The following is a 23,014-nucleotide window of genomic DNA, read 5'->3' on the forward strand; positions in this document are numbered from 1 at the left end:
AAATGGGAACTTTTGTCTTCATCTGGTGAGTAAAAAGGATCTGCTCTCAGAGTAAAAACCTTGCTGAATCACAGCATAAAACTGAAATATGAAATAACATACACTGAAAGTGAATTTTGCTGTGGATATTTAAGTATTTCTACTGACTTTCAGATTTGAAGAGTTATCTCTCTTTGTTTGCTGGCTTGTCAAATCCACTTCTGTCTTGGGAAAGTTCCCACTCACAGGTTAGAGGGTCTCAGGAATTTTCCCTGAGTTTGACCATGCATGCTGCAGGCAAGCTGTATACACATGCAAAACCAGGGTTTTGAAAAGTATGAGTTCCCTATCCACAGAACACTCATTGTAAATTATTCTTGCCTTGTAAAGAACATCTGTTACAGAATTTAGGATGTGATGCATCCCTTATAAAAAGAGAGGGGGGGGAAAGGTTGCAGGAGTCACTGATGCTGTGAAAAGGGTGTTCATTATAATTTCTCCACAAGTATAAACAATGAGTGTTCTGGGAGATCTAAGGCTGAGCTCCATTTTGGAACAGGCCCATATCATCAGTGGGAGCTTTCTGCTGTTGGTGGGGTGGAGGACTTTGATTTCCATCAGAGCTGTGGGGTCTTGTTCCTTATAAAAATGTATCATGCTCTGTTCTCTACTATATCCATTGATGTGGGACAAAGGCTGTTACTAACAGCCAAGCTGGGTGTAAGTTTGTATTTTTTTCTGTAAATTCTTTTATGATCCAAATCTATAAGAAAACAGCCAACATGTAATTCTGCACTCAAAGAAAATTACTTTTTTTCTGTAAATGCAATTTAGACAGTAACTGGAGTTAGCAAAGCTTTGAAGGTGCAGCTGGAGAGAAAAGTACAGTGCCATGTAGAAGGGTGTAGTTAAGTAAAAGAAAGCTTTTCCAGAGGACACAGGGGGCCTGGAAGGGGAGAAATTGGACATGAAACCTTCCAAACAAGGCCAGAGTGCAAGTTTATTGCAGTCTTCAACAGCTTGCATTGCACTGGTGGCTGGAGCTCATGCTGATGGGCCACATTTTGCTCCCTACCATCTCTGTTGCTGAGCCTAATATGCGACTTATCTGTAGCTGTATGAGTGCAACCCTGTTTACCCCTGGTGATGTGTATGAGAAGGGTGACTGAGAGTTAAATTCCTTGTATTTAGATATTAGCTCTATCTGAAAGTCTTGAAGATCTGCAAATAAACCTTTCCTGGGAAGTTAGAACAAATGGAGAAAATGATGGGCAGGAGAGGTCAAGTCACCAGAGCAAGATGACAGGATGAGAGCAAGGTCCCAGTCACGAACCTCTGGTTTGCTCCCAACCGCAATGCATACCGTATTTCATCCTGCCTGAAGGAAGTGGGGAAAATTATTTCATAATCCTTTGTCATGAGGTTGGGTATGCCGCATGCCATGTGGACAAAGCCATTTGTTCAAGTAGCTTAAGCTGAGGACTCCTCAAAAGCTGCTGAAATCTCATGGCCTCTCCTGCCTCAAAGGAGTAAAGTCCTGTATCCAAACTAAACATGGATGGCTCCTTCCCTGCTTAATCTTGAGTGCTGACCAAGACCTGCTTCCTTGTTCTTAATGGTGTCTTTTGTATCTGGGAGATTTTGCTGCTCTTTCTGCAGCATCCTTTAAGCACAGTAGGCCAAGATGATCTAAAAAGTCATCTGTCACTCTGAAAATTGTAAATTATTGCAGTTTGTCAAACTTTTTAAAAGCAGCAACATTAATAATATTTGGTGTTTTGGCGGTTTGGCCGAGTCCCTCACTGCTGGTGTTGTTGTTGGTGTGTCACTGTCAGTATTTTGTACTGAACTATCTAACAGCTGTCTTGGCTTCCTTCCCCACTAAAACAACTGCTGCTTCACAAAGAACACAGATAATTTTGTCTTCCTTGATATTAACAGATCAAGAGAGGCCTTTGCCAATACAAACTGATCTTTTATTTTTACAGTCTGAGAGAGATCCTTGGTAGAATTTGTTGTTCTCTTTTATTCTGTACTTGGAGACTAGTTGACATCTAATCTTTTCATTTCAAGTGATGCTGAGTGGGTGGGACATCTAGAAGGGAGATAAAAACTCTCAGAAAAGAATCAAAGTTAAAAGGAACCCAAAGGCAAAGCAAAAACCCCTGCACAAGGCACCAAAATGAAAGGGCTTGTTTAAAGGCAGAACAGTGACAGCACAGTCTTCGTCGAAGTTTTAAAAGGCAGTGAAACGAGAGATGCTGCACTGAGATTAGCGTTCATCTCCCGCCACGTCCACAAATTCCATGCTTGTGCGTGGGAAGGAGAGTGGCATCATACACCAAATGGGAAATGCTGCTGTTCCTGCTTTAAAAGCCAGACCTGGACAAAGATCTGCAGCATCCACAGCAGGCCATTTTCCTCCTGCTCTACAAAAACTCTCTGTGTGGTGACAGAGGTTTTCACCACAGAGGTCTTCGTGGTGTGGAGTCTGCGGAGTGGGATATTGGGACGTTAACAGTGGCTTCAGCAAGACTAAAATGCAAACCTGTGTATGGATGGTCTTGTCCATGAGCTTCTGGTCCAGAAGCTACTCGGAAAATAGGGACAATATTTGGGTTTTAATGCCATTAAAAGCAAAACTCCTGTCAAATGCATAGTATTGAGGGGCTCAACCTCTAGAATGCCCTAGGGGATTTTAGATGGTGAATCTCCTACTGATTCAGAGATGGCTTAGGTTCTCTGAAAAATCTGCTAAACACCTCAAAGACTTAGCTTGTGATAGCTGCATACTATTCATTTCCAGCAACTGGTCTTTCAAATACCTTAAGTTATGCATTGCTAGTCTATCAGGCAGAACTAAGGTCCTTTCCGGAGCACTCTTATGTCTGCATGTTGTATCACAGTCATCTCGACAGTCACACAGCAGGCTGCCATTGCTTCCTTTCACCTGTTTCTTCTAGAGTCATCCAGCCAAAAATGTGGTGCTCTTTCCAGATGTTCCCATAATGTCGCATCTGCGCAATAAAAGGTCAGAATCTCTGCGTCTTTCTTATTTGGACTGGGTGAAGGTAACCATAGGTTTCAGTGCGCCTTTGGATTTATAACAGAGTTTTTAATGGACTTTATTGCAAACTGGACAGTTCAGGGGAGCGGGAGTAGCAGAATAAAGAGTTTTTCGGTAGCCAGGGTGAAATCCTGAGCTTGAGGTCAGTAAAATTAGAATTTCATGCAATCTGATTCAAATTTAGAATTCCAAATTCAGGGCTTAGCCTTGCGGACATATACGTGCCTTGTTGTGCATACATACATATGTAGCCACTGGTCTATTTAACTGTGAGGGTTACCTCTTAGCAGAGTTGGTCATAGACTATTATTTGCAAGTTATCTTCTTGGAGTCATGATGGAAGAAAAGTACTACAGCAGTGTGGGGGAAATCTGCTAGTTTCAGAGTGGTTAGGTAGGTAAACAGTAATACTTCTCACTCCCTTACTCCCACATGGATAATGAGCTGAACACGTACTATGAGTAATTTGTTTTTTAAGAACTGAAATTGACCCCAGATCAGAGCATTTGTACCATACTGAATGTGTTGTTGAAGAAACTGAAGGCTTATCATTTGAATTTGGGGAGGTGGCTGCATTTCTATAAAATGTAATAAGATAAAATTATGTGGGGAAAGGATCTTATGTGAAAGATGTAAGAGATTATTTTTAAGGGATTACCAGAGGGCACCTGGACAGTACAGTGTACTGTAAACACCTATAGAGATTGCAATAGAAACCATGCTACCCCTCCTCCTTTACTCCAGCATGTCAAGCAATTCCTCCTATTTATTTATCAAGCAACCTCAATGACTTCAAGTTCCACAAATTATAAATGTTTACCTGCAAACAAAAAAGCCACCTATTAAGTTGGTGGCATATTCAGTGAGACGTTTTCTTTTGTGTTCGAGATATACCTTTATTTACTCTAATGATAGCAGACTGGTGTACCCAACAGTCCCCTTGCATTTCCGTGCTACCTACTTGTGTGTGTGTGTGTAATATGTGAGTTTTTTCTTTACATCTGGTGTTATTTTTGCATGCCTGGTTAAGATGCCTGCCTATCAGATTAATATTTATTTAATGACTAGTGTTAGGTAGCAAATAAGCAACATGTAGATTATGTGATGTAATCTGTGTAAAGAGTAGTGTAGGTTAGCTAAGCATGCTGGTCACCATCAGGTCACCCTCTGACTGCAAATACCACAAAAAGCTGTGGCAGAGTTGTTTTTTCCTCCCACTTAGAAAAGAAAGCTCTTGTGATAGCTTGTGTACCAGAGCAGTACTGTTGGCACATTGTGACTCTTTAATAGCTTTACTATAAATACAAGCAAAATATCTTCATGATATAATTCCTTCTGGAAATACATTGGTGGTGGTTTGTTAAATAGATGTTTCGCAGCAAGGTCAGGGTTCTCTACAATATTTGTGTGATACCAAGCGCCTGAGGCTTCTCCAAAGGCTGTGCCAAATGGAAGAATTCGTAAGACTGCTCTTCTGCCTGTTCTCTGTGGGCTGTCTCCTGTCACAACCCAGCTGGGCTCCAGGCAGAGAAACCTGATAGAAGTGGAGACCTGGCTCCCACGCTGGCTCTGTCCTGAAGTCCAGGTGCAGCGAGGTCCAGCCACGTGGCTGTGTGAAGCTCAAGCCTGTATTCAAGCACGGGAGTTTAGGCATGGCCAAGATGTTTCTGTTGCAGGGCTTCATCCCTCAGGAGCAAAAAAATGCGTAAGGGGAATTGCTGTCCCATGCTCCTGCACCACAGGTCTCAGGCTTGTCAGGGTGAACAAAAAGGAGCTATAGACAGGACCTGGGGAGGGGAAGCAGAAGAGAGAGAGCCGATGTTCATGATCTTCTCACCCCTTTCCTTACCACTGTAAATGCTGACCACAGTGTGTTCACTCCCATGCCAGGTTAACCCTCCTGAGGGCTGGTTTTGTGAGCACAGGACTCCAGTAGCTGGTGTGCAGGACCTTCCCACCATTTGCCATTTCTCCCAGGCTTCTTCATGCAAGTGTGAAAAATCCAACTTGAATCACTAACTTTGCATTTCCAGCTCCTTGTATGTGCTAAAACTGAGCGAGCTGCTTCTGGTACAGCTCTGCACTGAAATGGATATGCTCCTGTCAAAGATTCTGCTTGGTTTTCAGGTTAATTTATAAACTCTATTTCAAGTTTACATTGGAAGCACTGACATGATCTCTGCCGTGGTGGTCTGACTGAGGCACAGAAGGCATAACTTTGGATAAGCATCACTTGAACAGCTTGCCTGAGCACATTTTAGTGCCTAGTCTTCCAACGGTGTCTAATAACTTGGGTTTGTTCCTTATATCAAATACTTAGGCCTGACTTTTCCAAACTGCTTACATAAAATACAAATATTGAGGCTTTCTGGAGCTTAGAAAATTATTTCCAAGTTGGAGGGAAGCAAAAAATGATAACATTTCAGCTGGAAATAGGAATAAGCAATATAATTCTTTCTCTTACCTCTGTAAATATTTAGGTGAAAAAATAAGTTATGATTAGCTATACCTGTTGGCAAGCACTCAGGTCCTGGCGATTATGGTTGTTTTTTTTAATACACCTTTCAGGAGTATAAGTTCATCCCCAAACTAGCAAGATCCTAAACCACTTAGGTACATTCAAAAATTCTGCTGCAAGTCTTGGGTTAGAAACATTGACTCATGAGAAACCTTAAGGGTTGAGTGGTTTGAAACAAGATCAAGAACTCAAAGACAAGTTAATTAAATATACTGAAACCTCTTTCTTCCAAAACCTGCTAATCCAAATGACTTGGCCAGCTGAATAGTAATGTGTTCTCCCCTGTGCCACTCCTGCTGCCATGGCTACATTTTGTCTTAAGTCAAAACTCTGGCTTTAAGGAAAAATAGAAAAAAAAAAAAGAAAAGGCAGCACTCTGGTATGTCTGACTACATACTAATATTAGCAAACATAACCTTGAAATAGCAGCGACGTTCATTAATCTGAACACTGTTCTAGTCCAAAAATGCTCAGATTACTGACGTTCACTGCAATTTTCTTCCCCATGCCACTATCAATAGCAGTCTTAATACCAACCTTTGAATATACTAATTGCCTCTAACTGTCTTTAGGCAAATAAATAATTCTGTGATGCAAGATGAGGGAAAGGAGTTGGGTTTCTGAGTAGGTTAACTTGGGCATTTTCCAGTCAGCAGATACATATATGCTCTCATTTAGCTGTTTACAGATTTTCTGCTACAGGAGTTTGGTAATGCATTTTATGCCTATAGGTGGAAGCTTAAGGCAAATTTGGGCACTCCAGGCTGTTCTTCAGCTGGTGAAGTCATTGCAGCTCTGCAGTAATCAAGAGCTCTTCCAGCTGACACCAGCTACCGCTTTGAGAATCTGTGAGCTGTCTTTGACCTCAGAGCTCAGCTCCATCTGTAAAGTAGGTTTCATGGTTTCATATATACATTGAACATATGAGGAAGTATTCCTTGTGAAATTAAAGGTTTCAAAGGAGCATCTTTTCGGTCTCTGAGAAAGTGACAGCATGTCCTTGTAAGATGTGTTTGTATATAATGTAGATTTTAAGTAAATGCTAATTGCTAAGTTGTGTGTTACTTTGTCTTCAGAATGTCTTCGCTCAGCCTAAGAAAACAATCTCTAATACCTATGAAAACAAAATTGTTAACTTATATACAACCATGTTAGTCTTAATTGGTATCTGTGAACTAATTCTAGACATCCACATATATAGAAAGTTAATTTAGGATTTTAAGAATTATTATTTTTTCCTAGTGCTCTCTCAGCACCAGCTACATAAATAGATCCAGAACATAGCTAGTAAATTTAGAAGGAGCAGGCGGAGGGGACTCGGTTGTGTCTGGGTCAGCTGTGGTTGATGTCCTGGCTTCACCATGGTGGATTCCTCGGGACAACAACAGAGATCCGTACCCACGTGCTTCGCTGTTCCTTCAGAAACAGAACGTGTTCGCTGCTGTCACCTACCTCCTTCCCTGAGAGACCTCAGACCTGGTCAGAAGGGATGCAAATTGTCATTCATCGCTCAAGTTTCTCTTAGGAGCTGTAAGTCAGTCAAGGATTAATAGGCTAAACAAGATAAGGAATGCATGTGGTATTCCTTATAGTTTTATTTAATGCACTCTAAACCAACTTTGTGGTCCCTTCTTTTTTCTAAAACTCTGGAAACTGGAAGACGTGATGGTTTTGTTAAGCTAAATGGTTTTGGTGACACCATTGACTGGTAGACTGTTTTTAAAAACAAGTACACCAGGTAAAAGTACACTTAGTAAAGTGTACTGTAAATATAAATTGCCAGCTTCTTTCTGCAAAAAGACATAGCAACTGGAACTTGTCCTCATCTATTGTTTCCTCTCTGCAGTATATAAAAATGATGAGGTGCCTCGTCAAGCAAATGCTTCTTTCTGAGCTCTGTAGCTTGCTGATTTTTATTTTTTTTTTCTGCATTGGCTTTTGAGTCTTGCATCCCTAAACGGAGCATCATAGGCGGTCATGAGTCACTGTACAGGAACTAAATGTCAAAGTTGAAATAAAGTTTACTGCCACAGTTGGTGTGAACAGTGTGACTGGCGGTGTGTCATTCTCATAGCATGGATGTCTGGGCAGGGGAGAGCTAGGTTGCCCCCCTCTTAGAGGAGAGCATAATTCGACAGAGGTGTCACTGAAAGCACGGCAGCTCCTGCCTTGATGATCATTAAAACGTACGTTTGAGGGATTCAACAGACCTTGAAAACAAACGTGGTGACCCAAAATGCTATGCAGGGCAAAGTGCCCTTCAAGTCAAGAGAGCCGCCTCTGTGCCACAGCGTGACTCTGCAGACATGCTCGCACCCCAGCAGCATGGCGTGTTTTCCTGGAACAGCTGCGTATGGATAATTGAGGAGATCTCAAACTTGAGGTGCCATACAGAACGCAAGGCTCTGCTGGGCTCTCTCCTGCGGCCTTACGCTGGAACAGTATGTGAAAATTGTCTGTCTCGGATCCTCATCTGACCTCCTCTTAACAGAAACCGCTGTAGCACTTAATGGGGAGAGCTAAAGGATCGTGACAGAAAACTCTACCCTGCTCCTGTGTTAGGAAGTAACACTCAAGACACTTGCTTTGGCTCGTTTCCTGCCCTAATGTCACCCCAGCCATCATGGGCTCCCCTTCTTGCAACTCATAGTGTTGAAAATAGGAGAAGATGGAGGAGTCGCTATGGCCTTGCTGATGACAGCAGAGACTGGGCTCTTTCTGCTACTGACTTGCCCAGGTAGCTCGAGTAAATTGCTTCAGTGTGCGAAGACTCTGATTTGTCTTCTGAAAACTGCATGGGGTTTTTTCAGACTAATTTGAGATCAATGGCTGAAGCCTGTTGTTTCACTATTAAGTGCTACAAAACATAAAAAGTTAAAGCACGAAAATTAAAAACAAGAAGCAGAAACAAAAAAAGTTGCAAGAATTCCTTGCTCCTTAAATTGAGACTTCTTGGGAGCAAGGATCATTCTTTCTGAAGACTGAGCAAGTGTCAAATGACAACTGTAAATAGTCAACAATGGTTTAGGACCATGGTTTTAGGCTAGGTTGTGCGACTGTGATGGGAACTCAGCACCTTTGATTTCTAGGGGCGTTAAAGGCACACATCATCTTGCAGTTTGAATATTAGTTTTTTCTCTTTTCTCATCTGGCTCTAAAGCTTCATTCCCATTCAGTAGAACTCCATAAATAAATAAAATAACTTAAAAAAACCCAACAACTGACAAACTGCCCTCTTGCTATTTTTAGGTCTTTTATGGAACCTTGTTTATAGAAAGTTATTTATAGATTTTTGATATGCTCCCAGCTAACCTGCCTTGCTGGCTCTTTGCAAAAGCCTCTGCACGACTATAGTACTACATAGCAGCACCCCTGTAAGTGTCAGCATTCCTCTGCAAAGTTGGCACTTCGGCAAGGACGTGCTAGGTACATGACACAACTCAGGAGGTACGTATTGTCCTACATAAAGTGCCAGCGCTGAGCCTGTTCCAGTTTTATTAATTCCCATTGCCTACATACAGCTTGAATATTATTATAGACAAGGAGTCATTCTCCTCCTAATTTGTGCCTCCTGGTCGTAGTCTGTAGTACTTCCTAAGGACAGGAGAGAAAAAGCGGGAGCAGTGGATCGTAGAAGTCTGAGTCTGTGGAATGAACAGAGCAAGAAGGAGAGTCGTCAGTTGCTAGAGTTCCCCAAATCAAAGTGAATTAACCAAATCTTCTTAAATAGGAATGAGACAGGGTAGGACTTGTGGTTGAGAAGCATTGCGGTAGCAGAGATTTGGAGGACGCAAGTGGTGGAGATCTGTGATTCTGAACTGTGTTCCAAATCTGGTCCTTCCAAAGATGAGTCGTGGTTGTGCTTTGTGTACTGGTTTGCTGCTTGCTGGGACTAGGCTTGGGCCAAATGCTCTTGGTCTCAGAGAGCACATGAGGTGCCAGGTCAGAGTCTAAGCATTGCTGACTTGCAGCAGCTGCAGCATGGCTTGGATACTGTCAGGATATTCTGCTTTGCTGTCAGACTCTGAATGTCACGTTGACTGTTTGGGCACTTCTGGCCTAAAAGAGCAAGGGAGCACTTCTGGGACGGAGTCCTTTCCATAGACTCAGCAGGAGTCAGCTGTCGTGGCACCTAAAAGGCTGGAAGAGCCATGGCTAATGGTAACAGGGGTTAGGTTCAGCAGAAGGAGGCACATGTAAGCAGCAGCTTTTCCCAAAACTTGAGAAAAGGTCAAAGCATGTGGAGCTGGCATTCTGGGGCAGTCCTACTGCTTGTAACTCAAGTAACTCTATACTTATGAAGCCATTCCCAGCTTTTCCAGGAGAAAGTGAAACCGTTTCAACTTTGTGAAAATACCTGGACCTCACACTTACCTTAGGGTAGACCACTTACACTTTCACCTCTGTCTCATTAGACCCTAAAAATAACTAAATTTTGTCTCCAAAGTCTTGATATCTCTCCAAGCTGTGCTCTTATTGCTTTTGGACCTCCAACTCTTGTGAGTCATATCTGCAAATTACATGAGTCGGGTTTCAGTGGTGACCATCTCAAATTGGCTGGCCATTTAAGGTGGAAGAATTCACCATTAGTTCATGCGTTTTTATTTGGTCTATGGTCTTTGTGTTGTGAGTCTTTGCCGTTTCTCTTTTATTTTTAAAAGCATAATGACATTCAATTGTAAGTTTGCATTCAGGGCTGTTGTAACAAAAACTTTGCTCTGCTGGCCTCGGAGGCGTTATTAACTTAAGATGTCCTTAAAACAGAAAAATGAGTTTCAGGCTCCCTGATTTACCTAAAATCAGTGGGGTGTGCAGGTGACAAATAATACGAGGAGCCTAAGTAGGCCTTGGCAAGCTGAAGGGCACTTGGCCAGCATGGCTGTGCTGAGCGGGGATGATGAGTATTGACAGGCACAAGCTGTGGGAAGCATGTAGGTGCCTCCAGCTGCTGCCAGGAGTTTGCAGGGACACCGAGACAAGACGCACTTGCCATGCGGAAGGAAACACAGGAACCATTACGTTTTCCGGAGCAGTGGCGGGGAATGGCAAAGAGCGTCCTCTACGAGCTCAAATTTACAAAAAGGAAAGCATTTTGTCAGCTGCAGCTTCTGACAGAATGAGGATTGTGGGTTTCTGCATTCAAAACCAAATTTCGTTAAATTGGCAAGCAGCTACTAGTGCTAATGTGAAGAGTTCTTCCAAACTCTGAGAAAGGGAATTTACACCGTGCTGAAAACAGCAATGAAATCACACTGTTTCCTTCCTTGCTGCAGCTAGCCTTTGTGCTGCGCTTAACGTGTTTGCTGTTCCAGAGTAGACAGGGGACTGCTAATGCTGCTTGTCTGGAAGATATGAACGTAATATAAGACAGCTATTCAAAGGCTACTGCTGTCTTGCGAGTGATTTATGGTACGCAGGAAAGATTCTGATGTGTCATGCTGCAGGGGGAAAGGAAAGCGGGACTGGGGTCATGAACAAAAAGGAATTTGCTTATCCAATTTCCGTCTCTTTCTGAATTTGATTGGAACTCACAGTTGTCAGGCTGTGTTTAAGTCTCGTCTTTACCAACGCCTCCTTAACTGCGGAAGGTCAAAACCAATTATTGTTTTGCCTCCAGGGACTTTCCTTCTTCAGAGAGACCTTACAGTGGATATTCTTTAAACCCTTTCCCTTCCAATTAAGGCAGCAAATTCCTTTTTTAGAGGGTTTTTCAGGGGGTGGGGGGACAGTAATCAGGAGACTGATAGATTTATCAATAGCCTTGAAAAACAAAGCCTGTATGTCTCAGGAAGCTTGAAGTCTAATTCCTTTCAATGACTTTTCTCACTCTGAACTTTAAATCTGTCGTTTCATTACACCGGGAATGGAAAGCCCCTAATTTTCCCAGGCTACAGTTTTCCTCTGTTTTTTAACCCTCAAATACCATGTGGATTTATGCCTCTGAGTACCTGGTGTTTGAGTTTTTCATGTACATAAAAAAGTTCTCTTTTTGGTAGGAATTTACAGCTTCATGGAGTGGAGGCAGTTGTGAGAGGCTGTACCTACATCAGCAGCTATAGTCTGACAAGTAATGAAGAAGTCTTCCAGATCTCTAGGGTGGAAAGGGAGAACATCCTGAGATAGTTTCAGATTTATTTTTTCCCTTTCCTTTCCTTTCTATTATGGACAGCCTTGTTTTCAGTTTTATAGACAGTATCTCCTGCTCCAATCCACTGACACCCACTAAAGCCTGTGTCACCAGATGTTTTTTTTTAATGCACATCTGTATCTTGGGCTGCTGTCATCATTCTTTTACCCATTGGAGGGGTTAAATATACTGTTTCCCCTATATTTTGAATGTACCATTTGTTGTGGGAGAAGTAGCAGCAGAGCAGACAGAAAATAATGTCTCTTGAAAGAGAAAATCCAACTGTAGGGTCAGGGGAGGGAGGCTGCAGAGGGACAGTAGGTAAATGAAGCAATACTTTGGTATTACAGTTGGTATTATACATTGCAAAAATACTTTGTAATTGCTATTTGTATCAGGATGAACTGTAAAAACATAGTACTTGGTGTGAGGTGTAACCCTTGCACTTCCCCAGGTGGTACTGTATACTGTAATGTCTAGATGACTGAGATTATATTGACCATACTGGCTGCTCCTACAAAAATACTAGATTGTGCATAATATTAAAGGAAGTCTGTTTTTCTGGAGCTGGCAGATTTAAGACTCTTGATTAAATGCATTCACAGCTTCACTGAAAAATTCAGAATGATGATGATGTGATTATAGGGCAGCTGTGGTCTTGAGGACTGAGAATAAGGAGTGGAATTAGGAGATGTGAGTCTTGTTCTTGATCTGCCACAGTCTGTTTTCTAAGATCCTGGACAGGTCGTTTAAAATGCTTTGGCTACCATTTGATAGACCTATTTTAGATGTTTACTTTTGGAGGACTCAACTCACTCCTTTGACTGTGTTACCCACAGAGAGTGTGGAGTGACTGGCTCAGATGCTCAGGTTTCCATCCTAGATGCCTGCATTTAATCAGATAATTCCTATCTGCTGTGCGTAATGGGGCTGATGAGTGCCCTGTCAGTCAAGATACTATTTGTAATTGGTTTATAAAGGGTTAATCTATTATGAATGTCTCGATCAGTCATTACATACAAAGTTGAATAAGTCTAGAGGGTGCTGACAAATGATTTACAATTTACTGTTCCTGTCTGCAACATGCATATTACAAGGGGTAGCCAGGTATTAATCCTTTCTGAACCATCCATAAATAAAACTTGATTACCAAGTGTGGCTGAAATACTCTTAGGTATGACTCTGAAAGCAGAGGTGCAGAGTACTGTTTTCCTTTGACACGGTGCTAGCCTTCAGCCCTGAGATCACATCTGGGCAGACAGCAGCAGCGCTAAGAAATATGTTATTGGTCGAAAAGAATGATTCCCTTCTTACCCAGAGTAAAGAAAATCATCCAGGTCTAATAATAACTTCTAATCTCGCCCCACCAGACTAGCGCAGATAGCGCAACAGAAATTTCCTTTTCAACTCTGTCCCCAAAGAGGGCTTTTCTTTTGATAAGGTGTCTCTCCTATCCCGCGCTGCTGAACCAGCCTGAATCAGCACGTCACCCTGTGAGTGCAGGAAGATCCCGGTCTCAGCCGCTGAGTCACATGAATAACTGGAATAGTTCTGCAAAGCAGAATTAATTCCCAGAACCTCTTCAGGCATATACCAGCAGGCACATGCTTTTGCTCCAGCATTACTTTACAGCTCTGTGATGTAGTGGAAAGGACACTACTGATATTTTTAATTGAGATAAAGCAGTTTACCTGGTGTTACAGTGTTAAACCTTACAAGTTTATTGTTGACACTCTCCTGCTTCCAAGAAGATTTAAGACTAAGCCAGGACATAACAGAGCTATTAGGGTTAAGCTCAAATCAACTGTGCAATGACTCAGAGCTTGTAGTCCTTTCAAACCAAGTGCTGGGGGGAGAAGCTTGTTATTATTAACTATTGAGTAGCTTGTGGTTCATGCAGAGTGTTTAGCCAGCAAAGACATCTAAGGAAACTCTCTGGGTTTTTTGATCTATTATGCTTTGGCAAAAAAGTCCGAGTTACAAGAACAGTAAATCAACAGCACTGAGATTCTGGTTTAGCAAAGTCCATAGACTACATGCTTGAAATTTGGGCAGAGATATGAAATTTTCTATAGAACCTTTCAGTCCTAAAACTTGTAAATGCTGCCTGTGTGTTAAAGAAACGAACTCACCTAAAACAGGGAAGTGAGAGAGGAAGGCTCTGTAGCAAGTGCAGAATCCAGGTATTGCTCCAAAAAGTGGACCAGGGTGTGGGGGTTGTAATAGGGAAGTAGGATGAAATAGAATAATAGGAAAGCAAGTACAGGGTTAGAGGTTAACAAAAATTGTGAGAGTTTTTCCTTTTAAGCTGTATTCAGTGTTATCAGAGTAATAGTAATAAGCTGACCAGGCATGCAGGGGAATGAAGAAGAAACGCCACGTGTACTTCTACCTGTTGCTCTTGAATATATCATAAATGAATACAGAATAATCTGCTCTATAGTCCAGCATCACTGATAAGAGGAACTGGTTACATGGCTTTTATTTCTGTCCTATCTTCATTATTCTAGAATATTAAAGTCAAAGTTCGTGCCATTTGTCTGCAAAATGCTGTAGTTTTTAATATATGTTAGTCCTTCAGAAAACCTTATGCGGTGTTACGCTTGACCTGTTGTTTTCAACAACCGTCACAAAAGAACATGAAATTTAGAAGTTCAACATAATTGGGAAATATTACTGAAGGGGAGCTCTAGGGCCAGCATTTAGAACTCTGGATGCTTTGAGTTTTGCCCACAGATGAAAATGTGCCACTTGCTTGAGCTCAAAAGCAGTACCTTTCCCTGTGGTATATCTGAAATGAATGCTCGCCAAACCCAAACATTATTTCTGACATCTGTTGCTTGTTTGGATGGCAGAATTTGTGATAATGGTCAGAAGAAAGTATACAGTCCAGTAGCCATGGAAACCTCATATAGTTTTTTCCTGTTTCTTTTTCTACTTTTTCTAGTGAATGAATTGCTGCTGAATCCAGCTGGATGGCAGCCCAAGAGACTGCAGTCCTCAGCTTAGCCACAGCACAGGGCAAACCTAGTCAAAAGCAATGAGCTTTCTCCTTGCATGTTCTCACCAAAGTGCTATTTTCAGCAAGCAACTTTTTTTCAGGAAGAGTAGTTCGGTGCCTCGGGAAGAGTGACCATTCATTCCCTAGTCTCTCTGGCTATGACTAGAAAATAAAATAACCCAAACACAAAGTAGCGTATCGTGACTCATATCCACATGATTCAACTCTTTCCCCCCATTCCTGCGTCCCAAGCAGGTGGCCTTATCCAGCCGGCCTGCTGGCAACAGTCCTTGGCCAGTGCCATGCCAGGGAGTGTTCCAACAGCTACACAACCTGAGAGATCGTGGACCAAAGCTGTGCCCTGGTCCTTCTGAGTTTACAGGATAGATATAATCTCTGTGACAGCTGTAAGCAGAGGACCTCTCAAACCAGGGAACCCATAGGCAGCACGAGGATGGCTGGGATTTTCAGGGACTGTCTGAGGTCATCTGGATGTTTTCGCATGGTACCTAGAGCTATAGGATCTTGATCCATTCTTGCTGCACTCAGCTGCTAATGATTGGTATACCACTGTGCAATTAAGGTGCTTTAAGCACATCTGTCTAGATATTGTGCAAGTGTTTCCAGCAATGACTTGTATACTTCATCAACACGATGCATAGGACAGATATACTATCTGCTGCCAATAAAATGTTTCTCAAATTTGATTTGTGCTATCATATTTTGCAACAAAGAGCGCTCGCGTGAGGGCTCGGTCCAAGGATTGTTGGTGCTTACAGCGGCTTTCCTGTTGATTTCAGTGGGGTCAGTATTAGGTCCCCAACATTTTCATTGTGACAGCAGGAGCGATGCTACTGAATGTGGTCAGCTGCTCTTAAAATCACCGCTTTCAAAAAACTGTTTGTTATTTTGTAGGGCTGGCCCAGTATTATTTTCTGAGAATCCAGTCAGCACCTTCACCCAAATGAAACCAGTGTGTGGTTTCATTGTTGTCCTCAAAAGGAACTAGAGGAGTCCTAAAACTGTACAGCTGCTTTGTGTGGCATTAATGCATTATTTTGTAGCTCCATCAAGGAAGGGTTAAACAAATATGTAGCATGGTTCTGTTCAGTCTTGCCTTTTATTTATTTTCTCCTCAGACAAACAGGAGGTTGATAGCAAAATCATGATTTTAGGGCTCGTTCAGACAATAGATCTGGCTGAACAGTAAAGCTCAGTTTATGTTCCAAAACGGAGCAGGACAGGTATTTATTATAGGAAAGCCCCCAGAGTGCGATAGTTAGTGGAATGCTCTTTCTATAAAATTTTACAACCAGATTATAAAATTCCACAGAGAAGATTGTCAAGATGCAATCTTTATTATATTTCAGTCCAAATCTCTGTGTGGCTTCTAAATACGTGTAGTAAGCGTGCCTCTAAATGGACTTGTCCCTGGTCACATGGGAAGTGCGTCATGCCAGAATTGATATCATCATTGGATTATCCTACTTGTTAGCACTTTGAATCTTCACAATGCACTTTGAAGTCTTCAGAGGAAGAGCTTCATGGGAATATTTGGAGAGCCTGATTCAGTTCTTAATTGGACTGACTCATGTTGAGTCACCAGGATATCCATTAGCTGCATCTTTAAAATCCAACACTCAGATTTTCAGAGGACTGTGAGGGAATCAGACACCCCCCCCCCCCCCCCCAGTTGCTGCTGAGCTTCCAAAGGATTGAGATATCTGCTTCCATTGTGCTCTCTGGAAAGTGCTGATTTCTAGCCCACCAACCAACACAGGTCTGGCTGCCAAGCCAGCCAACTTCTGTCGTCTTCTGACACCCGGTTGACCAACTGCTTGCCAGGCAGCTTTTGAAAATTATCTCCTACTCTCTGGCTTCAGCATCACTGGCATCTATTATGCACAAAGAGTTCACCACACCCACACCTTGCCATACTGCAGGAAGTACTTGGCTAACAGAAGCAAAGTTAAAAATGCAAGAAGCATTTTCCTTTTCATTTCTAGGAAAGGCTTTTTACACCATAAATCAGCTCCTTGAACAAACCAGCAAAAGGCAGTGAGTAAGGCACCTGATGACTAAAATAATTTAGGTTGTGGGAAGCAGCAGAATTTGATGTTGAATAGAAATCTGAGTGGGATTAATTTCACCTAACTTAAGCCATCTGAAGTTAAGCATTCAGTCTAAACAAGCCATCCAACTCTTGATCTGTTGTCAATGGGGACAAGTAGGTACTCTGAGATGGTGACTTATCCCGTCTGTCATTCTTCTGCTGGGCTGAAATGAATTGCCCTTTGAAGTTGCTTCGTAATACCACTTCCTAATACTCAACAAAATATGTAGAGAATCTGGGGTGGGTAGTTTAGTATTGCTGATTAACACCTAAAGTTAGGTAACATAACGACTAGCATGAGTACATTGCCATGTGCAAAGGACTATATTTAATAAAAGAGAACACTGTTTATAAGGCCAAAGTCTGACATGTATGAAGACAATCACGGAAATCACCTAAACCGTATATAATCAACCAGACGTAACTGGTCCTGGAAATAGTCATACTGGCACTGACAGATACACAGATGTGGGACAGAGCATCTGCTCCTGCTTTGCAGGTGTGCTGTGGATGCTACCAATTTTTCACTTAACCTTGTTCCAGACATGTCCATGTACTGAAAGTGTCTTAGCAACTTTCTTTTCCTTTATAGGTGGCATTTGTAGCAGATTTTTGGCTCATTACCACTCCTTTTGGGGTGGGAAAATAGGGAGGCATCTAATCTGTGGACCACCTTGTGAATATCTACCCTATAAGGCCCTTTCCTAGAGGAAGACATTTTCTTCATTCTGTAGCAATACCACCAGAGAATGAATGACAGACGAGAGAATGAGCAATTCCAACTATTAGGATAATGAAGGGAAAAGAATTGGGCCACTCAGTCATAAAATTAAACTTTGGCGAACTTGGCCAAACCCATATGTGTGTTCTGGACCCACTTTATTTTACTTCTTTTTGAGGATCCAGAGAAGGATCTACAAACCCCAGCAGCATTATGGTGCTGCTGAAATTTCCATCATGTAGATGCAATATGGGCCAAGATTTGCAAACTTGTGTTTGATGGAGTAAAAAAAAAAATCCCTACAAGGTGTTTGCAGAATTGAGGGTTAAGTACTAACGCTACAGCCTCACCTGAGGTGTGATTTTCCTTTTTTGTTTTGATGAGTAAAACTCTGAAACTAAGAAAAGTGAGTCCTGACTTAGACTCACTAAAAAGACCCCACGAAACAATGTACGTGATCTGTGACAACTCTTTCTGAACAGCAGATTTGACTTGAAGTAACTGTGAGCAATTAATTATTGAACGTAGTAAGAAGAATATTTCCTTTGTGTTTCTTACGACATTTCTTTGGTTAATTATATCATGCATCTATTAATATGTAAAGCATGCTAAAAGTGTTCCACTTCCAAAATTAATAAAAATATGCCAGAAAACTAGATGTGGTATGAATAATACTAGAAATGTTACAAATAATGACGACTGTGGAGTCAACGGGCCTACTCCCACAAGTAAAAATTATCAGGCGTGAATAAGAATTGCAGGATGACAACGATAGTACTTTAAATCTTTGAAACACTTCACACGCTTTCACCCTAGAGACACCTTGCAACAAAAGAAGAGGAGAGATGCAGGACCTGATCCTGCACTGTTACGTCAAACAGACCTTTGCCAATGACTTCAATAGGTCTAGGATCAAGCTGTATAATTTGCCTAAGGTTGAACTGGATGTCAGCGGCAGGATGAGCTCAGGCTTCTGGACTCCAGCCCTGTGTACTGTCCGTGAGAGTATATGACCACTTAAATCGTGTTATCTTTTAGCGTGGTGGTGACTGTATAAATCACTCCTGCCTTTCAGTTTCATATCATTCTAATATTAACAGGGCTAGAAGTTCCAACCCAAACTATTCTATGATTATATCTATCTATCTATCTATGTATACACCCCCCACCCCCCACACTTAAGAGCTAGACATGATCTCCTTTACCTAAACCAGCTTGTGGACCATGAAGACTAAGGCTGTTTTAAGGCTTGCTTTCTGATGGCCACACTTAGCCCTCCTTGGATCCTAAGAGAAAGAGTAGTAGAGGTGAAATATAGCTGGGGTAGTAAGGCCTGAAGCAGACCAAAATGGAAGAGCTTAGGGGACAGCATAGAAGTTACTGCTTTTTTTTTCAGAAGATTGATAAATGTGTGATTCTGGAATAAAACTCACAATCTGAAAAGAGAAGGGATCGGCAGAGCTAGGCAGCAAGGGGAAGGGTCATATCTGGCCCTGGTTTCAGCTTGCATTTTGGACCTATTCCTGCTGTTGTATCACTCTCTGATGTTTGGCATCTTGGTGCTTGCAGATTGTTATTTGGAAAAAAAATCAGTTGGGCTGACTGACAGGATGCTGGATATGTTGTCCCAGGGATAACATTTGCTACATAAGCTGAGGACTTGAAGTAGACAGTGTACTTGCTTTTTGCCCACGCCTGCACATGCGTAATTCCCATTGATGTTGCTGACGCTTGTTTGTGAAAAGGCTAAGCGAAGCCCCAAGTTATTTCACTTTGCACTATCAACATTTCAGTCAGAACTAATAGCTGTATTTATGAGGACTGATCAAGTCTGATTGAAGTCTTTCCATAGACATTACAGGGCTTTAGGCTGGGCCCTAACAAAGACCAGATTTTAAAATTTATTACCATATTGCAAAAATGTTCTACATTATTTGCTTATTGTTGAGTAATACTTTATTTTGGAAACTTTTTTTTCTTCCTGTAGTAGAATGAGAAATCTGGAAGATCATTTTTTTTGTGAACAGGACTGGTAAAAAAAAAGTCAGATATTCTGTAACTTCTGAAATGAGAAATCAATCTATCAAAACCCCACAACACTGGACAGAGAGAAAGATGTGTCAGGAAGGAGAACCAAACTTTTCATGTTTGGGCATTATTTTAGGCAACAGTGCCTTGTTGCTGTTTTGTTCTTTGGCAAATTTTCCTTTTTATCTTGCTTTAGTTACTGTGCTCAGCCTTCTCCAAAAAGAATGTTTAACATGGAATGATACCTGAATGGTTAGAAAGATATTTCAACATCATACCTTTGTTCATGAAGACTGTCCTTGAAAAACAGTAAGTGCTGCTAGGATTATTTTAGCCAAGTTTTCTAAGGAAACAAGACTCACGACTAGGATGTATGTGGCAGTCTGTTATTCTCTTTCTTGTGATCCTTGATGGTTTTGGCTGATATTAACCAAATTTGACTGGGAAGTAGAGGTTAAATACATAAAGTTCCTATAGATTTTGTGCAAATAGCTGGCTAATTAAAGGATAAGGCGTCTTCTTACTGTCCCTTATGAGGGAAATGCAAACACAACCCCTATATCAGAGTCCATATGGTAAAGACAGAGTGGGAAGTAGGTTTCTTTTGTCCCAGTGCTCATGGAACTACTTAGAGAGCAATGAGTTCATCCCTCTCTAAAAGGAAATGCAGCTTATTGTCTAATTGGGTGACTTTTGCTTCATGACAGAAAGGTGCTTCTCAGAGGGCTTTAGAGAAGAAGATGCCACCCCATACTGGTAAAGACTTGGCACATGGGAAAAAACCAGGGGTTTAAAAATTAAAGATCCAAATGAAAAGGCACAAAGATGCAGAGGTGGCAGGAGCAGGATGAGTGAAGGACGTTGAGAGATGTTGATGGGACCAGATGGGTGGGCAGTACCTCCTTGTGTCCGGCTGAGCATTGGGATGCAAAGCTTCACCGTTGTTTCAGAGCACATGAACAAGCAAAAGCATTAAAAGAGGCATCAAATGCAGAAGAGGGAGTGAGGAAGGTGATCTTAACAGCTACATTTTTCTGCATCCTTTTACAAGCACTACGCAGTAGAGACACAATTTAAGGACTCCTATTTTGTTGGCAGAAGCAGAAACTGGTACAGAGTGGGACAGAGGGTACTTCCAGTTAAGAGAGGCTGGGTCTGTCCCTCTGGGCAAGAACCCTGGATATTTTTTCCCTGAAATAACACTGTCCCTTTCCTCCTTCTTATGCTTTATCTAGACCTTGTCCTTACTGAAAGCAAAGGGAGTTTCCATTGTATTTCTTCAGCTTTTGTCAGTCTTACTCTATTTCAGATACCAGAGAAAGTTCTTTTTAGGGCTTAGTTCTTAGCAAATGTGGAGGTTTATCAGAACTGACTTTTAGTGCCAAATTAATGTGCTGTGCTTGCTCTGTCCCTCTGAGAGTTAGTGAGAAGAGTAAGGTAGGGTGTGAACACACAACATTTCAGCAAGTCTGTGATAACTGCCTGGATGCTTGCTTTTACCCTTGGAAAATGGAAGTTAGCTTACTTCTCTTTTCCTGAAGGTGGCTTATTTTACTTTTACTGAAAACAGAAGCAAAGCAATAAAGCCACTTTAAGAAGTTCCTTCTACTCTTTGAAGTTCATTTCTGCCCTCATGCTGCAGGTTACTGCCTCCTCTTGGTGCCAGTCCAGCTGTGTGTGGAGGTGTGCTTTAAATTAGATCACAGAAATAAACTGGGCTAAAGAAAACAGACAACCCCCCCAATTTTTATTTGGATTTTTTTTTTCTACTTTGAATACTTTAGTGATCCAGTTCTCCGTGTAGTTCCACAGCAGTTGTGTTGCCACATGAATGGGTGGCAAGCGTAGCACAGGGGCAGAAGCAAAGGTTTGGGAAAGCCTTGCTGCTGTCATAAGCTATCAGTGAACTCTGATAGCGTGTGCTCCCTACGGAGTACCTGAATTGCTTCGGTTTAACACTGTATCTTACCTTGCTTTAACTTGTTTCTGTATTCACGGCTAAGGCCTACTACTAGCTATTAGCTGTGTCTTTCTTAAGCAAATCACCATAAGTGCGTTTCATGAAATAACTTCAAACCTCAGTAAAACTTTTTTAATTTATTGACCTGAAGACCTGATCCTGCTTCCACTGTCATAAATGACAGAATTCTCCTGATAGTGAGGCTGGCCACAAAATTGACAAGTCTTTGTAAATGCTTTAATACCAATGGATTTAGGGATTTCCTCAAGCACTTTACAGTTATGTTCCCAACTTTGTCTCTGCTTCACTGTTGATTGTCTACTGTTCTCCCTAATCCTCCCTAGGCTTTCTGGAGCTCCATCTTCCCTTCCCGCTGACAGATAAAAATTTATTGTTGCTATCTTTAATGTTCTTGACATACTGAGATCTCATTCCTTTCATGTAAACATAGGAATGTTTTGGTGTTTTCTTTTAGTCTTGAATTGATTGAATCCTCTATTCAATCATTATTCTGTTCCTATTAGCAACCTAAGATCTCAGCTTTTAATTACTCTAACCTTGCTGTTTAATTAGTTAAAGCTTGCTCGTCACTTTGAAAATTGAAAGTATTAAATACTTTCTCAACATGATTATTTTATATTTGCTGAACAATTAGCACCAGGACGTTTTTAACCTTCTCTTTATATTCAATGATGGAGTAATATCCCTTGTCACTTCCCCCCAGAAACCAAAGACGTACACCAAAACTGTCCGCAGAGTAATTTCTTTAACATCATTTGACTTCTGACAGGGAGAGATTTATCTCTGCGCTACATATCATTGTCTTTGCCTCAGCTTTCCCCACTTTTATGGTTCTCTTTCTGCTATGGATCCTTTTCAAGTGGTTGCTTAAATGGATCCCAGAAAGACTTGGGCACAGTGCTGCTGATGCATTTATCTGTAGCAGAACCCGCTTGCCCATGCCAGGAGTGTATTCGTGGTGCACTTACTTTGATTTATGCATTGGGAGATTAAAATTCAGTGCACCTTGGTTGATTATAATTACAGAATTATCTCTTTTATCCAGTAACAGTAAATGTGGAAACAGCTGTCCTGTGTTGGTTTTTCTTTGTCAGGCGAAGGAGAGCAGGCAGTTATCTAGATATCACTGAAGCTGTCTGTGTGAAACACTGAAAAACTAAACAAACCCTTTCAGAACATAATCTTCTCTTTTTAAGGCAATTTACCTGCAAAAGACATGTATATTTGTTATTCAATAGTAGTCACCAAATGATTCTGATATTTAGTCTTGTGAATTACTTGTATTCTCTAGGACTATGACTTTAAAATGTTAGCTCTTATCTTTACTGCTTGTTATTTGCCACTTAAGCCACCACGTTATTGTTTCCTTATCACTAACTGGGTAACTCCCAAACCCACAAAGACTCATCGCTTTAGTAAGGCTTTTTTTCTGAGGCATATTTATGCAAAGAGAGTTGTATGAATACTTACAACAATGCT

General features: G+C 41.5%; 1 protein-coding gene across 20 annotated transcripts in view; it reads left to right on the forward strand.

Annotated features, from left to right (window-relative positions):
• FGGY (FGGY carbohydrate kinase domain containing) overlaps positions 1 to 23,014 on the forward strand; it is a 327,635-nt gene that overhangs the window by 138,337 nt on the left and 166,284 nt on the right. The window lies entirely within an intron of this gene.

Source organism: Buteo buteo, chromosome 10 (genome assembly GCF_964188355.1).
Source record: "Buteo buteo chromosome 10, bButBut1.hap1.1, whole genome shotgun sequence".
In the NCBI taxonomy this organism is placed as follows: Eukaryota; Metazoa; Chordata; class Aves; order Accipitriformes; family Accipitridae; genus Buteo; species Buteo buteo.